Below are 17732 nucleotides of genomic sequence, written 5' to 3' on the forward strand. Positions count from 1 at the left end.
TCATGGTATAGGTGTGATCTTCTTGCGTCTTATCTTATAGGAAAACAACATTCCTTTGTCTTCCAAATCACACGATGGGAGGGGGTCTGTTCCTGTGAGCAAACATTTCTTAAGCAAGGATTTCTTAAAGTACCACAAAGCCCAGCAGGCAGAAAATATTCACACAACATATGTATTCATGCTAAACATTTATAAATATGTGGAAAGAAATAGTATTAAAGTATAAAAGTAAATATGTAAAAAGATGTGTATAAAAAAAAAGTATATATATATATATATATATATATATATTCAATTTGAAATGAAATACACATTTTACCAAATCCATCACAGTGTCACTGAGAGCCCCGGGTGCTGTTCTAACGATTGGGACCTGGAACTCCCAGTTCCAGGTCACATGATCGCTGTGATAGCCTCTGATTGGATATCACAGTGAACAGTCATTGTGAAGGCCACCCCTTCTTTTTTATCTCTGAATAGAGGAGAGATACATTGTATCATTATATACATCCCATTATACGTTATATACATCCTATTATCCATTATACGTTATATACATCCTATTATAAATTGTATCATTATATACATTCCATTATACATTGTATCGTTATATACATCCTATCATACATTGTATCATTATATACATTCCATTACACATTGTATCATTATATACATTCCATTATACATTGTATCATTATATACATCCTATTATACATTGTATCGTTATATACATCCTATCATACATTGTATCATTAGATACATTCCATTATACATTGTATCATTATATACATTCCATTATACATTGTATCATTATATACATCCTATTATACATTGTATCATTATATACATTCCATTACACATTGTATCATTATATACATCCTATTATACATTGTGTCATTATATACATTTCATTATACATTGTATCATTATATACATCCTATTATACATTGTATCATTATATACATCCTATTATACATTGTATCATTATATACATTCTATTATACATTGTATCATTATATACATTCTATTATACATCTGCCTGTGGTCATCAAGGTCTCAGCTTCTGGGCTATGGCTGGATAATGAAATGAGAAGGAGGACGGTGATGAGCTCATCTCTCCGTCACTCTGCTCTCTCCTCCTTTCTCCCTGTCTATGCGCTCTTCTCTATGGAGATCACAAGAGGCTGATATTTCTTATCTTTTGGACTTTTCACTTCTGACTGCAAATATTTCTGAGCAAATTCAGCCAATAGAGCCAGAGTCAGCCAATATAAAGACTTAGGATAGGCTGACCTGCCATACAGAAGGCCAGCATCTAAATCATTAACCCTTTGTTCATACAGTGGGGCAAAAAAGTATTTAGTCACCACCAATTGTGCAAGTTCTCCCACTTAAAGAGATGAGAGAGGCCTGTAATTGGCATCATAGAGAGACCTCAACTATGAGAGACAAAATGAGAAAACAAATCCAGACAATCTCATTGGCTGATCTGGAAAGAATTTATCTGCAAATTATGGTGGAAAATAAGTATTTGGTCGCCTACAAACAAGCAAGATTTCTGGCTCTCACAGACCTGGACCTTCTTCTTTAAGAGGCTCCTCTGTCCTGCACTCATTACCTGTATCAATAGCACCTGTTTGAACTTGTTATCAGTATAAAAGACACCCGTCCACAACCTCAAACAGTCACACTCCAAACTCCACTATGGTGAAGACCAAGGAGCTGTCGAAGGATACCAGAAACAAAAATTGTAGACCTGCACCAGGCTGGGAAGACTGAATCTGCAATAGGCAAGCAGCTTGGTGTGAACACATCAACTGTGGGAGCAATAATTAGAAAATGGAAGACATACAAGACCACTGATAACCTCCCTCGATCTGGGGCTCCACGCAAGATCTCACCCCGTGGGGTCATAATGATCACAAGAACGGTGAGCAAAAATCCCAGGACCACACGGGGGGACCTAGTGAATGACCTGCAGAGAGCTGGGACCAACGTAACAAAGGCTACCATCAGTAACACACTATGCTGCCAGGGACTCAGATCCTGCAGTGCCAGACGTGGCCCCCTGCTTAAGCCAGTACATGTCGGGGCCCGTCTGAAGTTTGCTAGAGAGCATTTGGATGATCCAGAAGAGGATTGGGAGAATGTCATATGGTCAGATGAAACCAAAAGAGAACTGTTTGGTAGAAACACAACTCGTCGTGTTTGGAGGAGAGAGAATGCGGAGTTGCATCCAAAGAACACCATACCTACTGTGAAGCATGGGGGTGGCAACACCATGCTTTGGGGCTGTTTCTCCACAAAGGGACCAGGACGACTGATCCATGTACAGGACAGAATGAATGGGGCCATCATGAGATTTTGAGTGCAAACCTCCTTCCATCAGCAAGGGCATTGAAGATGAAACGTGGCTGGGTCTTCCAACATGACAATGATCCTAAACATACCGCCCGGGCAACGACGGAGTGGCTTCGTAAGAAGCATTTCAAGGTCCTGGAGTGGCCTAGCCAGTCTCCAGATCTCAACCCCATAGAAAACCTTTGGAGGGAGTTGAAAGTCTGTGTTGCCCAGCAACAGCCCCAAAACATCACTGCTCTAGAGGAGAGCTGCATGGAGGAGGAGATCTGCATGGAGGATGGGCCAACATACCAGCAACAGTGTGTGCCAACCTTGTGAAGACTTCCAGGAAACGTCTGACCTCTGTCATTGCCAACAAAGGATATATAACAAAGTATTGACATGAACTTTTGATATTCACCAAATACTTATTTTCCACCATAATTGGCAAATAAATTCTTTCTAGATCAGCCAATGTGATTGTCTGGATTTGTTTTCTCATTTTGTCTCTCATAGTTGAGGTCTCCCTATGATGCCAATTACAGGCCTCTCTCATCTTTTTAAGTGGGAGAACTTGCACCATTGGTGGGGACTAAATACTTTTTTGCCCCACTGTATAACACTACCTCCCCCGCAGGAGCTGCTGATTTGCCCATGGTTCTTCTCCCATGTAGGTGCAATGTCAGCCAGGCACACGGCAACAGTCACTCTTGGGGTAAACAGTCTAGCGGTTGCCTTTCAAAATGTATCACTGATTAACTTGGATAGGGCAGAGGAAGCCTCCTGAATACTGAACAGCAATAGGAGGACACTTCTCAGATACTTCTTGGAACAATCCCTTCAACAGTGGCTGAGGGACTGGACAACAGGAGGACAACACAAGCAATGACTCAGGCCAGGCAAGCCTTAGTGCAAAGAAATAGAAAGCTGTGATCTTCCCGCGCTTGGGGAACGGGTCCAGGAAGAGTTAGTAGGCTGCAGCCAAAACGTGGCCTTCTTGGGGTGCACCTGCCTTGCTGCCCTCACAACTTGGATAGGGCGGAGGAAGCCTCCCGAATGCTGAACAGCAATAGGAGGACACTTCTCAGATACTTCTTGGAACAATCCCTTCAACAGTGGCTGAGGGACTGGACAACAGGAGGACAACACAAGCAATGACTCAGGCCAGGCAAGCCTTAGTGCAAAGAAATAGAAAGCTGTGATCTTCCCGCGCTTGGGGAACGGGTCCAGGAAGAGTTAGTAGGCTGCAGCCAAAACGTGGCCTTCTTGGGGTGCACCTGCCTTGCTGCCCTCACAACTTGGATAGGGCGGAGGAAGCCTCCCGAATGCTGAACAGCAATAGGAGGACACTTCTCAGATACTTCTTGGAACAGTCCCTTCAACAGTGGCTGAGGGGATGGACAGCAGGGGGACAACACAAGCAATGACTCAGGCCAGGCAAGCCTTAGTGCTAGATCAAATAAATGGAAAGCTGTGATCTTCCTGCGCTTTGGGAAGGGGCCCGGGAAGAGTTAGTAGGCTGCAGCCAAAACGTGGCCTTCTTGGGGTGCACCTGCCTTTCTGCCTTCACAAGACTGGTGAGGTCCATATGCACTGCAATCACAATAAACAAACAGAGGGCACCCTGGCCTAGTGCATTATCCTTTCAAATAGTTCATGTACAAAATCTTAAAAAGTACAAATTCATCTCATGAGCACGGCACAAATGGTCCTCAAACATCAAGATGTAAGACAACGATGGAACAATCAAAGGCCAATGCATTTTGAGGACTTATCCTTTTCCTCAGAGCCTACCCATTAGTTGTAGTGCACCAGGGGTTACCAGACAGGAACAGTCACCCAGATCCTGCCCTCCGGTCTGTACTCACAAGTCCTTGGGTACTTGGATGCCTCCATCCAGCATCAAGCAAACATCTCCTTAGTGGTCTCTTCAGACCTGATCCTAGGTGAAATCCCCCTTCTTTATCTTCGGAGGTTTCCAGCAAAAAAGCCCCCCCTAGTTTAATATATGTAGGACTTTGATGAGCTCCTGGTAAATGCGGCCCTCCAGGTTGAGGACTTCTACTCCCGAACAAGAACCGGACAGCTCCAGGCTTCAGGCTATTTATGCTCCCTCCCAGACAGCATGTGGGCTTCCTCCCCCAGGGATTGGCTGGGACAACACAACTATTCAGCTTCTGATTTGCCTCGTCTAGCCCACTACTTTCTAGAACTATCCAGAAGGCAGGTGGAAGCAGCCAATCCCACAGCCAGTGAAACCCAGAGCAGACCAGGGCAATCACACCTGGCTCCATTGTGGAGCAAAAGAACTACATTTACCAGACCAACCTAGCAACCTATTGTGGAGGGTGCTACATCAGGACAGACAATGTTTCAATGGGGATACTTATGGCAAACAGAAAATGTCCAGAACTGTTTATTGACATTTGGCTCCTATTGGGCAGCACTGTGGCTAAATGGTTAGCACTTCCCCCTGGCATTATTCCGGTTGCTGGTTCGAATCCCAACCATGGCACCACCTGCCTGGAGTTTGCATGTTCTCCCTGTGCTTGTGTGGGCTTCCTCCGGGTTCACTGGTTTCCTCCCACACTCCAAAGACATGCTGGGAGGTGAATTGGCTCCTGTCTAAATTGTCCCTAGTATGTGTATGTATGAATGTGAGTTAGGGACCTTAGACTGTAGACTCCTCAGGGGCGGGGACTGATGTGAATGTACAATATATATGTAATGAGCTGCGTAAATTATAAGTACCTGAAATAAATAATAAATAAAATCTTGGCTTCCACGGGGTTTGGATTCAGCACACAAACTTTAGTCATGTATGCTGAACCCGCCTCGAACAAAACCCGGGCATGCTTCCTTCATCCCTACACAGGACACCCATGTACATGAGGGCCAAGGAAACCACCAACCTCTGACCGGACCCCCCCCCCCCCGTTCCTGTCCAGGCCAGTTTTCAGCTTTCAGCGCTATCGCACTTTGAATGACAATTGCGTGGTCATGCAACAATTTTTTAACATTTTTTTTTGAGATGGATAAAACTTTTATTTTTGTGGTATTTATTCCCCGCTGGGATTTTTTTTTTTTGCTATATAAATGAAAAAGTCCAAAAATTTTGAAAAAAATGTGTTTTTCTTATAAAATTGTGGAAATAAAAAATCTTTCTTCCTAAATCTTGGCCAAAATGTATTCAGTTATCTTTTTAGTAAAATATATATATAACCCAAATTAGTTTATAACCAAAAATTATATTTTTTCAAAATATTTTTTACATTTTTATATTGTTATTAATGTATTTTTTTTTTAACATACTGTCACCCTAGCAGTGTGGGGTTACCATGGTGACACTGTACTACTTGTGGGGGGTGATGAAGATTTTTTTTTTCTTACACTGATTGCTTTTACACCCATAAAGGCTGTAAGAGGAATCATTTCTCCTTCTCTCTGGCTGCATTCCTGCAGCCATTGAGGAATACTGTGTGAGCTGTGATTGGTCACGGCTTGTCACATGGTACAAGGCTGTTGTGAATGGCCCTGTACCATGTGATCTCTGTGATCATTCACAGATTTCACACGTAGTAAGCAATGATGTCAGGAAGTGACAGTTTACTGCTGTTCGTGTGATCACTGATTGGTTAATCAGGGATCACATGAATTGGGATCTCACACAGAGGTCCTGTACAGCAATCGGTGTTCCGCTCTGTCCAATCATGGTGCCGTACGCTCCCATGGAGTGCACACAGGCAATGGATGTGGGGGGACATTTAGAAACGTCCCCCCGCTCTGGCACTGATCCGGTCCACCCGTTTATGTACACGGGCTGGACAGGAAGTGGTTAATATGGGTTCACCAAACATGACCAAAATTCGAGTGCAGAATCTGAACCCCATTGAAGTCAACGGCAGCCAAATGGTACAAAATAAACAGTTCTGGCTTTTTTCTCGGCTGTTAGGCAAGGGACTGTCACACATATGGCATTGGCAGGGGCGTACTTACAAGGCAAACAAGACCTTTGCCTAGGGTGGCATTTTTTAGGGGGGCAGCACCGCCCCCAGGAAGAAGAGACATGTGCGGCATGGGGACCAGGGGGGATCCGAGAGAGGCTGTGGGCTGCATGATGGATATGCAGAGCCTAACTACCATTACCAGGGATGTCCAAAGATGTGAAGGGGAATGTCTCTATCTCTGTCGCCATGGGAAGGGGGGGTTGTTAGTGTAAGGCTCTCTTGGGTGGGGGGCAGGGGTGTTGATCACTGTTGTGGGGAGGGTGGGGGGTGTTTGGCGTTGGTCGGCATCAGACTCTCTCTCTGCCAGGAGGGAGTGTCTGATCTTTGTGTTGCCTAGGGCAGAACAAAACCTAAATACACCACTGGGCTCCGGGGGGGGGGGGGGGGGGGTTTGGGGGGGGCTGGGCACTGTCTGAGGGAGATATAAAAAAAATGTTTTTAATTCCATCTGGTGGAGATCAGTGATTTCTAGAATGTTTTAAGGGCAATGTTAAAAATGTTAAAACCCATGTCTGGGGGGGGGGGGGGTGCCCTGACCCTCCCTGCGAAGAGACACGTCTGTGAAATGTGTACCGCCTACTACAGCAACACCAACATTTACAGAGGAGACAATTGCTGGTAAATGACAGTTCCCGGACTCTTCTCCTGGTAGATGTATGGCAGGGATTCCCTTCATCTGTACTAGAAGGGGCTCTGATCAGTGGTGTATTTAGGTTTTGTGCTGCCCTAGGCAACACAAAAATTGGTGCCCCCCTCACAGAAAGAGCCTGACATTGACCAACAACTCCCCTGCCCTCCACCCAAGCCTTCCACTACCACTGCCCCCCATACACCAGCCACCATGGCGAGAGAGAGAGAGAGAGAGAGAGAGAGAGAGACACACTCACCTTCACAGCTCTTGACATCCCCAGGAACAAGCTCCTTTAACAACAACAACAGGGGCCCCCCCAGACAATATTCATCCATTTTGTTCATAGGCGCCTTCCAGGACACCCAAGGTCACCAAGAAAGAAAAAGAAAGAAAATAAATATACATGACATAAAATGTTAAATTACAAAAACAAATCAATGAAGTCAGACCGAGTATGCCAGCTTAAAGGTGGGTAGGACGTCAATGTTGCGGATGTCAGGTGGTGGGGGGCCAGGGAGGCAGAGTGGCTAAAGGATTTCAGTTCCACAGCGGTCAGACGGGCGGATGGAACATTGAAGTGGATGGAAGAAGAAGACCTGAGAGTGCGGGAGGGTCTGTTGATATGCTGGAGGTTTGGAAAGGTATGAAGGAGCGAGGTTGTGGATGGCCTTAAAGGTAAGTAACAGAATCTTGAAATCAATATGGTATTTGACCGGAAGCCAGTGGAGGTGTTGAAGGACAGGAGTGATGTGATTAAAGGAGGGGGTTCTAGTGATGATACGGGCAGCAGAGTTCTGAACCTGTTTTATTTTATGGGGGGGACCTGAGAGGGAGACCAAAAAGAAGGGATTTGCAGTAATCTATGTGGGAAGAGACAGGTAGAGTTGGGTGTCATCTGCATAGCAATGGAACTGGGTGTTCAGTTTATGACAGAGAGGAAGAGGATGGAGATCAAGAGGAAGAAGATGGATTATGAACAGGGACCAAGAGGAAGGGAAGACCAAGAGGAAGAAGACAGATTATGAAGAGGGACCAAGAGGAAGGAGAGACCGAAAATAAGAAGACCAAGAGGAAGAAGACAGATTATGAAGAGGGACCAAGAGGAAGGGAAGACCAAGAATAAGAAGACAGATTATGAAGAGGGACCAAGAGGAAGGAGAGACCGAAAATAAGAAGACCAAGAGGAAGAAGACAGATTATGAACAGAGACCAAGAGGAAGAAGAGACCAAGAATAAGAAGACCAAGAGGAAGAAGACAGATTATGAACCCCCAAAAATGTCCCCTTGTAAACCCATTGTCAGTCATGTTGGTGAAGAGATGCAGATCTTACTATGAATGACACCTGCCGACTCACCAGAAAAATCCCAGTGAATGAGCCACAAATGACATAACCTGGGCCTTGGTGCTGAATGAGGGGCGGGTTATGTACCCAGTGATGTCATCGCCCAACTATGACCATGGTCATAAAGCAAATAAGTCAATCTCATTGCCCAAATATGGTCATGTGGTTGGTGATGTCACGCTATAACCACCCCTTTGTTTACATGGCAGGGGATTCCTGGGCAGTAAATATTGGGGTCGGGTGACATCATGGTTGCTGATGATGCAGATGATCTAAGAGTTCCTGTGCCCCACAGGGGGTGGGAGATGAGGCTGATGTAGGAGTTCCTGTACTCTGCATTGGGTGGGAGATGAGGCTGATCTAGAAGTTCCTGTGCCCAGCAGGGGGTGGGAGAGGAGCCTGATCTAGGAGTTCCTGTACCCCGCAGGGGGTGGGAGATGAGGTTGGTCTAGAAGTTCCTGTGCCCAGCAGGGGGTGGGAGATGAGGCTGACCTACGACTTCCTGTACCCCGCAGGGGGTGGGAGATGAGGCTGATCTAGGAGTTCCTGTGCCCAGCAGAGGGTGGGAGATGAGGCTGATCTAGGAGTTCCTGTGCTCCGCAGGGGGTGGGAGATGAGGCTGATCTAGGAGTTCCTGTGCCCCACAGGGGGTGGGAGATGAGGCTGATCTAGGAGTTCCTGTGCCCCACAGGGGGTGGGAGATGAGGCTGATCTCGGAGTTCCTGTGCCCAGCAGAGGGTGGGAGATGAGGCTGATCTAGGAGTTCCTGTGCTCCGCAGGGGGTGGGAGATGAGGCTGATCTAGGAGTTCCTGTGCCCCACAGGGGGTGGGAGATGAGGCTGATCTAGGAGTTCCTGTGCCCCACAGGGGGTGGGAGATGAGGCTGATCTCAGCAGGAGGCACAGACAGCGAGGTGTCCTGCAGCTGGATAAAGCCAGACGTGTCGGTGCCGGGTGTTTGAGGTTTGGTTGAATTGAAGGGACAATATACTGTATCTCCCCTATGCTGGCAGAAAGGCTCAGACCATTTTCTGAGTGTAGTCCTGTGATGGACACACGAGCTGAGGGCTGCAAGTCTTCCTAGACTCTGGGACTCTGCTCTCCTCTCCTCTCTGCTCTTCCTGCAACTGTTGGCTGTGTGTTGCCTGTGACTTGCTGTACCTGGATGGATTGTTACTTTTGACTCTGGACTTAACTTTGCTCTTCTTGGACCTCTTGCCCTGTGTGCTGAATTTAACCTTGCTCTGTTTGGACCTCTTGCCCTGTGTGCTGGACTTAACCTTGATCTGCTTTGACCTTTTGTCTTGCGTACTGCACTTAACCCTGCTCTGTTTAGACCTTTTGCCCTGTGGGCTGTACTTAACCCTGCTCTGCCTGGAACCCTTTGCCCTGTGTGCTGGACTTAACCCTGCTCTGCCCGGAACTCTCTCCCGTGTGCTGGACATACCTTTGCTCAGCTTGGACCTTTTACCCTGTGTGCTGGACTTAACCCTGCTCTGTTTGGACCTTTTGCCCTGTGTGCTGGACTTCACCCTGCTCTGCTTGGACCTTTTACCCTGTGGGCTGGACTTAACCCTTTGTTTGCATCCTTCCATCCCTGTAGTGTGTTCAGCTCTGTGTTACAGATTTACACCTCTGCCTACCATATCTCTGCTTTCCTTGCCTTTCAATAAAAGCCTTGTGTGTTCTGTTCCACCCACTCCGCCATCACAGGTGTATTTACACACAGAAGAAATCGATTTGAGAAGTGTGAACAAAGTTACACCTCCCAGGTCAGGCTACCCTGCGTTTACTCAGCAATCATCCGCCGGAGCCATCCTCGAGGTTGAGCAGTCATGAGGAACGGATCACATCACAATTGTTTTTTTTTTTTGGTGGGTTTGTGTGCTCTTTTGTACAGCTAACGGGCCAGGGTTGTTCGGAAAAGGTCCTTGTCCTCATCAACATGGGCTCAAGCTGCTTTGCCAGAGATTCCCCTCTAGCAACATACCCCTCAATGTTCAGGATATACACTATATTGCCAAAAGTATTGGGCTGCCTGCCTTTCCCCCCACATGACCTTTCATGGCCCCCCCAATCTTAGTCTGTAGGGTTCAATATTGAGTTGGTCTGCCTTTCCACACACATGACCTTTCATTGCCCCCCAATCTTAGTCCGTAGGGTTCAATATTGGGCGGCCTGCCTTTCCACACACATGACCTTTAATGGCCCCCCAGTCTTAGTCCATAGGGTTCAATATTGAGTTGGCCCCGCCCTTTGCAGCTATAACAGCTTCAACTCTTCTGGGAAGGCCGTCCACAAGGTTTAGGAGGGTGTCTATGGGAAGGTTGGACCATTCTTCCAGAAGCACATTTGTCAGGTCAGGCACTGATGTCGGGGGAGGGGGCCTGGCTCACAGTCTCCGCTCTAATTCATCCCAAAGGTGTTCTATGGGGTTGAGGTCAGGACTCTGTGCAGGACAGTCAAGTTCCTCCACCCCAAACTGGCTCCTCCATGTCTTTATGGACCTTGCTTTGTGCACTGGTGGGCAGTCATGTTGGAACAGGAAGGGGCCATCCCCAAACTCTTCCTACAAAGTTGGGAGCATGAAATTGTCCAAAATGTCACCTTAAGAGTTCTCTTTACTGGAACTAGGGGGCCAAGCCCCACCCCTGAAGAACAACCCCACACCATAATCCCCCCTCCACCAAACTTTACACTTGGCACAATGCAGTCAGGCAAGTACCGTTCTCCTGGCAACTGCCAAACCCAGACACATCCATCGGATTGCCAGACAGAGAAGCGTGATTGGTCCCTCCAGAGAACACGCCTCCTCTGCTCTAGAGTCCAGTGGCGGCGTGCTTTACACCATGGCATCCGACACTTTGCATTGCACTTGGTGATGGAAGGCTTGGATGCAGCTGCTCGGCCATGGAAACCCATTCCATGAAGCTCTCTACGCACTGTTGTTGGGCTCATCTGAAGGCCACACCAAGTTTGGAGGTCTTTAGCTATTGACTCTGCAGACAGTTGGTGACTTCTGCGCACTGTGCGCTTCAGCATGCGCTGACCCCGCCCTGTCATGTGACGTGACCTACCACTTGGTGGCTGAGTGGCTGTTGTTCCCAGTGGCTGCCACTTTGTTATAATCCCACTAACAGTTGAGCGTGGAATATTTAGTAGCCAGGAAATGTCACGGATGGACTTATTGCCCAGGTGGCCACCTATCACGGGACCACGCTTGGAGTCACTGAGCTCCTGAGAGCGACCCATTCTTTCACCAATGTTTGTAGAAGCCGTCTGCATGCCTAGGGGCTTGATTGTATACACCTGTGTCCATGGAGGGGATTGGGGCACCTGAATCACATGATATGGAGGGGATTGGAGCACCTGAATCACATGATATGGAGGGGATTGGAACACCTGAATCACATGATTGGGAGGGGATTGGAACACCTGAATCACATGATATGGAGGGCTGGGACAATACTTTTGGCAATACTGTGCATATGGCCTGGTATGGTTCAGGAGGGGGCTGTACCAAGCTGCATGCTTGTATAAAAGTTTAGTAGGTCAACCTTAAGCTGGGATCATTTTGAACCTCCTGATATTTTCTCTAACAATTGATTTTTATTTTTTTTTAATTTCTTATTACATCTTCTTAGGGGAATGTTTGGTATCCATAATGCTGGCCATACACAGCCTCCATGCTGAAAGATGTCTAATAGAGTCCTCCATAGATACATCCCAACACAGCATACAATACATTTCAGTCTTCCAAAGTACCCCCCCCCCCCCGGCATTTAGAAGAGTTCATACAAGTGCTCCATCTTACCGCTTTGATGGGGGACCTTCACTCTCTCCTCTGTGGTCTGATGTCTCTCCTCTGTGCTCTGCTGTCTCCCCTCCGCTCTCTGCTGTCTCTCCTCTGTGGTCTGATGTCTCCTGGCTGAGTCTCTCCCTTTTCCCCTGAGCTGGAGCCAAGTGTGTGAAATGGAAGGAAGATATGAGAGTGATGAAATCTGAAACTATTATCCCGACTGTGACAAAGTACATTCCTAGAACTTCCTGTAACAAAACACCAGCAACACTCGGCATCCGGGACAGGAGGAGTGGGACTGTGCAGAGTCCATACATACAGAATGGGGACAGATACCGAGAATGACACCCGGCATCCGGGACAGGAGAAGTGGGACTGTGCAGAGTCCATACATACAGAATGGGGACAGATACCGAGAATGACACCCGGCATCCGGGACAGGAGAAGTGGGACTGTGCAGAGTCCATACATACAGAATGGGGACAGATACCGAGAATGACACCCGGCATCCGGGACAGGAGAAGTGGGACTGTGCAGAGTCCATACATACAGAATGGGGACAGATACTGAGAATGACACCCGGCATCCGGGACAGGAGAAGTGGGACTGTGCAGAGTCCATACATACAGAATGGGGACTGATACTGAGAATGACACCCGGCATCCGGGACAGGAGAAGTGGGACTGTGCAGAGTCCATACATACAGAATGGGGACAGATACCGAGAATGACACCCGGCATCCAGGACAGGAGAAGTGGGACTGTGCAGAGTCCATACATACAGAATAGGGACAGATACTGAGAATGACACCCGGCATCCGGGACAGGAGAAGTGGGACTGTGCAGAGTCCATACATACAGAATAGGGACAGATACTGAGAATGACACCCGGCATCCAGGACAGGAGTGGGACTGTGCAGAGTCCATACATACAGAATGGGGACAGATACCGAGAATGACACCCGGCATCCGGGACAGGAGAAGTGGGACTGTGCAGAGTCCATACATACAGAATAGGGACAGATACCAAGAATGACACCCGGCATCCGGGACAGGAGGAGTAGGACTGTGCAGAGTCCATACATACAGAATAGGGAGAGATACCGAGAATGACACCCGGCATCCGGGACAGGAGAAGTGGGACTGTGCAGAGTCCATACATACAGAATGGGGACAGATACCGAGAATAACACCCGGCATCCGGGACAGGAGAAGTGGGACTGTGCAGAGTCCATCCATACAGAATGGGGACAGATACCGAGAATGACACCCGGCATCCAGGACAGGAGAAGTGGGACTGTGCAGAGTCCATACATACAGAATGAGAGGAGATACCTAGAATGACACCCGGCATCTGGGACAGGAGAAGTGGGACTGTGCAGAGTCCATACATACAGAATGGGGACAGATAGCGAGATTTCATTGCAGCACAGAAGACAAGAGGTTCCATTCACCTACTCCAGACTCTTGCACTAGATGGGGGTCTGCTATAGGTGTTAATGAGGGACCCCCACAAAAATGGACACCAGACCCTTATGAAATCATGCAGCCTGGCAGGCCAAGAAGGTGGAGGGAATTGTTTGCCATCCCCTCCCCTGAACCATTCCAGGCCACATGCCCCCAGTATGGTATTCCTGGCAAAGCTCCCTCCACCCATGTAATGAAGACGAGAGCCTCTTCCCCAGAACCCTGGCCCAGTTGTGGGGGTCAGTGGGTAGGGAGGCTGAACAGGACCCAGAAGCCCTCTTTCACAATATGGGGGCCCCAGATACCATCCCCCAGTATGAATGGGTGGAGGTACAGGACACGCCTCCTCATTTGCACACAAAGTATATAAACACACCACACATTGTGACAATTCCTTTCAGAAACAGAAATACAATCTTTTCCCACAATGTAAATCCATTGTAAATGGCGTCGTCCAGTGATGCTGATCCAATCAGGATGAACAATGATCAGTGACCTGTAGAAAGGACAATCCCTCCACCAGGTCCGATCCTGTCACATGGAATAATATCTTCTGGTTCCAGTAACAGACAGAGAGGTGGGGTCTCCTGGGTGACCAGTTATGGACCATACTTTGTCATCTCCTTCCATGAAATCCCCGGCTGAATAGGCTCAGTGGGGAGGGGTCATGGTTGTTAGGACTCGGGCAGCCATTAAATACATCCCTAATACTAAATATTCCACGCTCAACTGTTAGTGGGATTATAACAAAGTGGAAGCCACTGGGAACAACAGCCACTCAGCCACCAAGTGGTAGGCCACGTCACATGACAGCGCGGGGTCAGCGCATGCTGAAGCGCACAGTGCGCAGAAGTCACCAACTGTCTGCAGAGTCAATAGCTAAAGACCTCCAAACTTGGTGTGGCCTTCAGATGAGCCCAACAACAGTGCGTAGAGAGCTTCATGGAATGGGTTTCCATGGCCGAGCAGCTGCATCCAAGCCTTCCATCACCAAGTGCAATGCAACGCATCGGATGCTATGGTGTAAAGCACGCCACCACTGGACTCTAGAGCCGTGGAGCCATGTTCTCTGGAGGGACCAATCATGCTTCTCTGTCTGGCAATCCCATGGCTGTGTCTGGGTTTGGCGGTTGCCAGGAGAACGGTACTTGCCTGACTGCATTGTGCCAAGTGTAAAGTTTGGTGTAGGGGGGATTATGATGTGGGGTTGTTTTTCAGGGGTTGGGTTGGCCCCCTAGTTCCAGTGAAGGGAACACTTAAGGCAACATTTTGGACAATTTCATGCCCCCAACTTTGTGGGAGGAGTTTGGGGATGGCCCCTTCCTGTTCCAACATGACTGCCCCCCAGTGCACAAAGCAAGGTCCATAAAGACATGGAGGAGCCAGTTTGGGGTGGAGGAACTTGACTGTCCTGCACAGAGTCCTGACCTCAACCCCATAGAACACCTTTGGGATGAATTAGAGCGGAGACTGCGAGCCAGGCCCCCTCCCCCGACATCAGTGCCTGACCTGACAAATGTGCTTCTGGAAGATGGTCCAACCTTCCCATAGACACCCTCCTAAACCTTGTGGACGGCCTTCCCAGAAGAGTTGAAGCTGTTATAGCTGCAAAGGGCGGGGCCAACTCAATATTGAACCCTACGGACTAAGACTGGGGGGCCATTAAAGGTCATGTGCGTGGAAAGGGCGGGGCCAACTCAATATTGAACCCTACGGACTAAGACTGGGGGGCCATTAAAGGTCATGTGTGTGGAAAGGGCGGGGCCAACTCAATATTGAACCCTACGGACTAAGACTGGGAGGCGATTACAGGTCATGTGCGTGGAAAGGGCGGGGCCAACTCAATATTGAACCCTATGGACTAAGACTGGGGGGGCCATTAAAGGTCATGTGTGTGGAAAGGGCGGGGCCAACTCAATACTGAACCCTACGGACTAAGACTGGGGGGCCATTAAAGGTCATGTGTGTGGAAAGGGCGGGGCCAACTCAATATTGAACCCTACGGACTAAGACTGGGAGGCGATTACAGGTCATGTGCGTGGAAAGGGCGGGGCCAACTCAATATTGAACCCTACGGACTAAGACTGGGGGGGCCATTAAAGGTCATGTGTGTGGAAAGGGCGGGGCCAACTCAATATTGAACCCTACGGACTAAGACTGGGGGGCCATTAAAGGTCATGTGTGTGGAAAGGGCGGGGCCAACTCAATATTGAACCCTACGGACTAAGACTGGGAGGCGATTACAGGTCATGTGCGTGGAAAGGGCGGGGCCAACTCAATATTGAACCCTATGGACTAAGACTGGGGGGGCCATTAAAGGTCATGTGTGTGGAAAGGGCGGGGCCAACTCAATACTGAACCCTACGGACTAAGACTGGGGGGCCATTAAAGGTCATGTGTGTGGAAAGGGCGGGGCCAACTCAATATTGAACCCTACGGACTAAGACTGGGAGGCGATTACAGGTCATGTGCGTGGAAAGGGCGGGGCCAACTCAATATTGAACCCTACGGACTAAGACTGGGGGGCCATTAAAGGTCATGTGTGTGGAAAGGGCGGGGCCAACTCAATATTGAACCCTACGGACTAAGACTGGGAGGCGATTACAGGTCATGTGCGTGGAAAGGGCGGGGCCAACTCAATATTGAACCCTACGGACTAAGACTGGGGGACCATTAAAGGTCATGTGTGTGGGAAGGGCGGGGCCAACTCAATATTGAACCCTACGGACTAAGACTGGGGGGCCATTAAAGGTCATGTGTGTGGGAAGGGCGGGACCAACTCAATATTGAACCCTACGGACTAAGACTGGGGGGCCATTAAAGGTCATGTGTGTGGGAAGGGCGGGGCCAACTCAATATTGAACCCTACGGACTAAGACTGGGGGACCATTAAAGGTCATGTGTGTGGGAAGGGCGGGGCCAACTCAATATTGAACCCTACGGACTAAGACTGGGGGGCCATTAAAGGTCATGTGTGTGGAAAGGGCGGGGCCAACTCAATATTGAACCCTACGGACTAAGACTGGGGGGCCATTACAGGTCATGTGCAAGGAAAGGCCAGCGGCCCAATACTTTTGGCAATATAGTGTATAACGAGACAAAATTAAATTCTCCTGCGCGGCCAGTCACCTCCCTCTGTGTACGATTTGCACCCAATCATGTTCCCACAAATAAATAAACTTAAACAAAATCGATGCTGCGCTACTGAAAAACTGTAACCTTTTACCAAAATTATATTTTAGTAAACACCCCACAGGGTGCTAAACAAATAAGTATTAATAGTGACAGATAAAATATTCACATCCGCATAATGAACCTGCAGTGATGTAAATGAATAAAACAACGAAAAATCCCCGAATATAAGTAGAAATAAAAACGTAAACACTCGGCTGTCAGAAAAATGTGCAAAAAGTGACCGAGCAATAAAAATATTCCGAGTGTTACATAAAAAAATAAAATAACCAGCAAATTATCCTGTGAAATTATGAAAATTAATGAAAAATCACGCTGAACAGTGACGAATTCCTTGAATGTGCCATAAAAATCAACTGAACCCTCAAAATGAAATCACATAATTTTCATAAAAAGTCCCAATATGTGCAATAAAATGAAATCTTCAGTAATCTGTGAATCCACCAATGAACACGTCTTGTGCTCCTCCACCATCTAGCATGTGCTCCTCCACCATCTAGCATGTGCTCCTCCACCAATGAATACGGCTTGTGCTCCCCCACCATCTAGCATGTGCTCCTCCACCATCTAGCATGTGCTCCTCCACCAATGAACACGTCTTGTGCTCCTCCACCATCTAGCATGTGCTCCTCCACCAATGAACACGTCTTGTGCTCCTCCACCATCTAGCATGTGCTCCTCCACCAATGAATACAGCTTGTGCTCCCCCACCATCTAGCATGTGCTCCTCCACCATCTAGCATGTGCTCCTCCACCATCTAGCATGTGCTCCCCCACCATCTAGCATGTGCTCCTCCACCATCTAGCATGTGCTCCTCCACCATCTAGCATGTGCTCCTCCACCATCTAGCTTGTGCTCCCCCACCATCTAGCTTGTGCTCCCCCACCATCTAGCATGTGCTCCTCCACCATCTAGCTTGTGCTCCTCCACCATCTAGCTTGTGCTCCTCCACCA

At 48.2% G+C, this 17732-nt stretch overlaps 1 protein-coding gene across 3 annotated transcripts in view; it reads right to left on the minus strand.

Moving 5' to 3' along the window:
* LOC149436410 (phospholipid scramblase 3-like) overlaps positions 1 to 12328 on the minus strand; it is a 40117-nt gene extending 27789 nt beyond the window's left edge. For 2 of the 3 annotated variants that reach the window (XR_016308292.1, XM_089661644.1), the window contains exon 1: positions 12135 to 12261. The gene's annotated coding sequence lies outside the window, so the exon portion shown is untranslated. Of the gene's footprint in view, positions 1 to 12134 lie in introns of all 3 variants that reach the window. The other variant, XM_089661645.1, reaches the window with a different exon arrangement.
* Positions 12329 to 17732: the final 5404 nt, after the last annotated feature.

The sequence above is a fragment of the Staurois parvus genome, unplaced genomic scaffold, assembly GCF_062004578.1.
Source record: "Staurois parvus isolate SC_StPar_1 unplaced genomic scaffold, SC_StPar_1.0 ptg001358l, whole genome shotgun sequence".
In the NCBI taxonomy this organism is placed as follows: Eukaryota; Metazoa; Chordata; class Amphibia; order Anura; family Ranidae; genus Staurois; species Staurois parvus.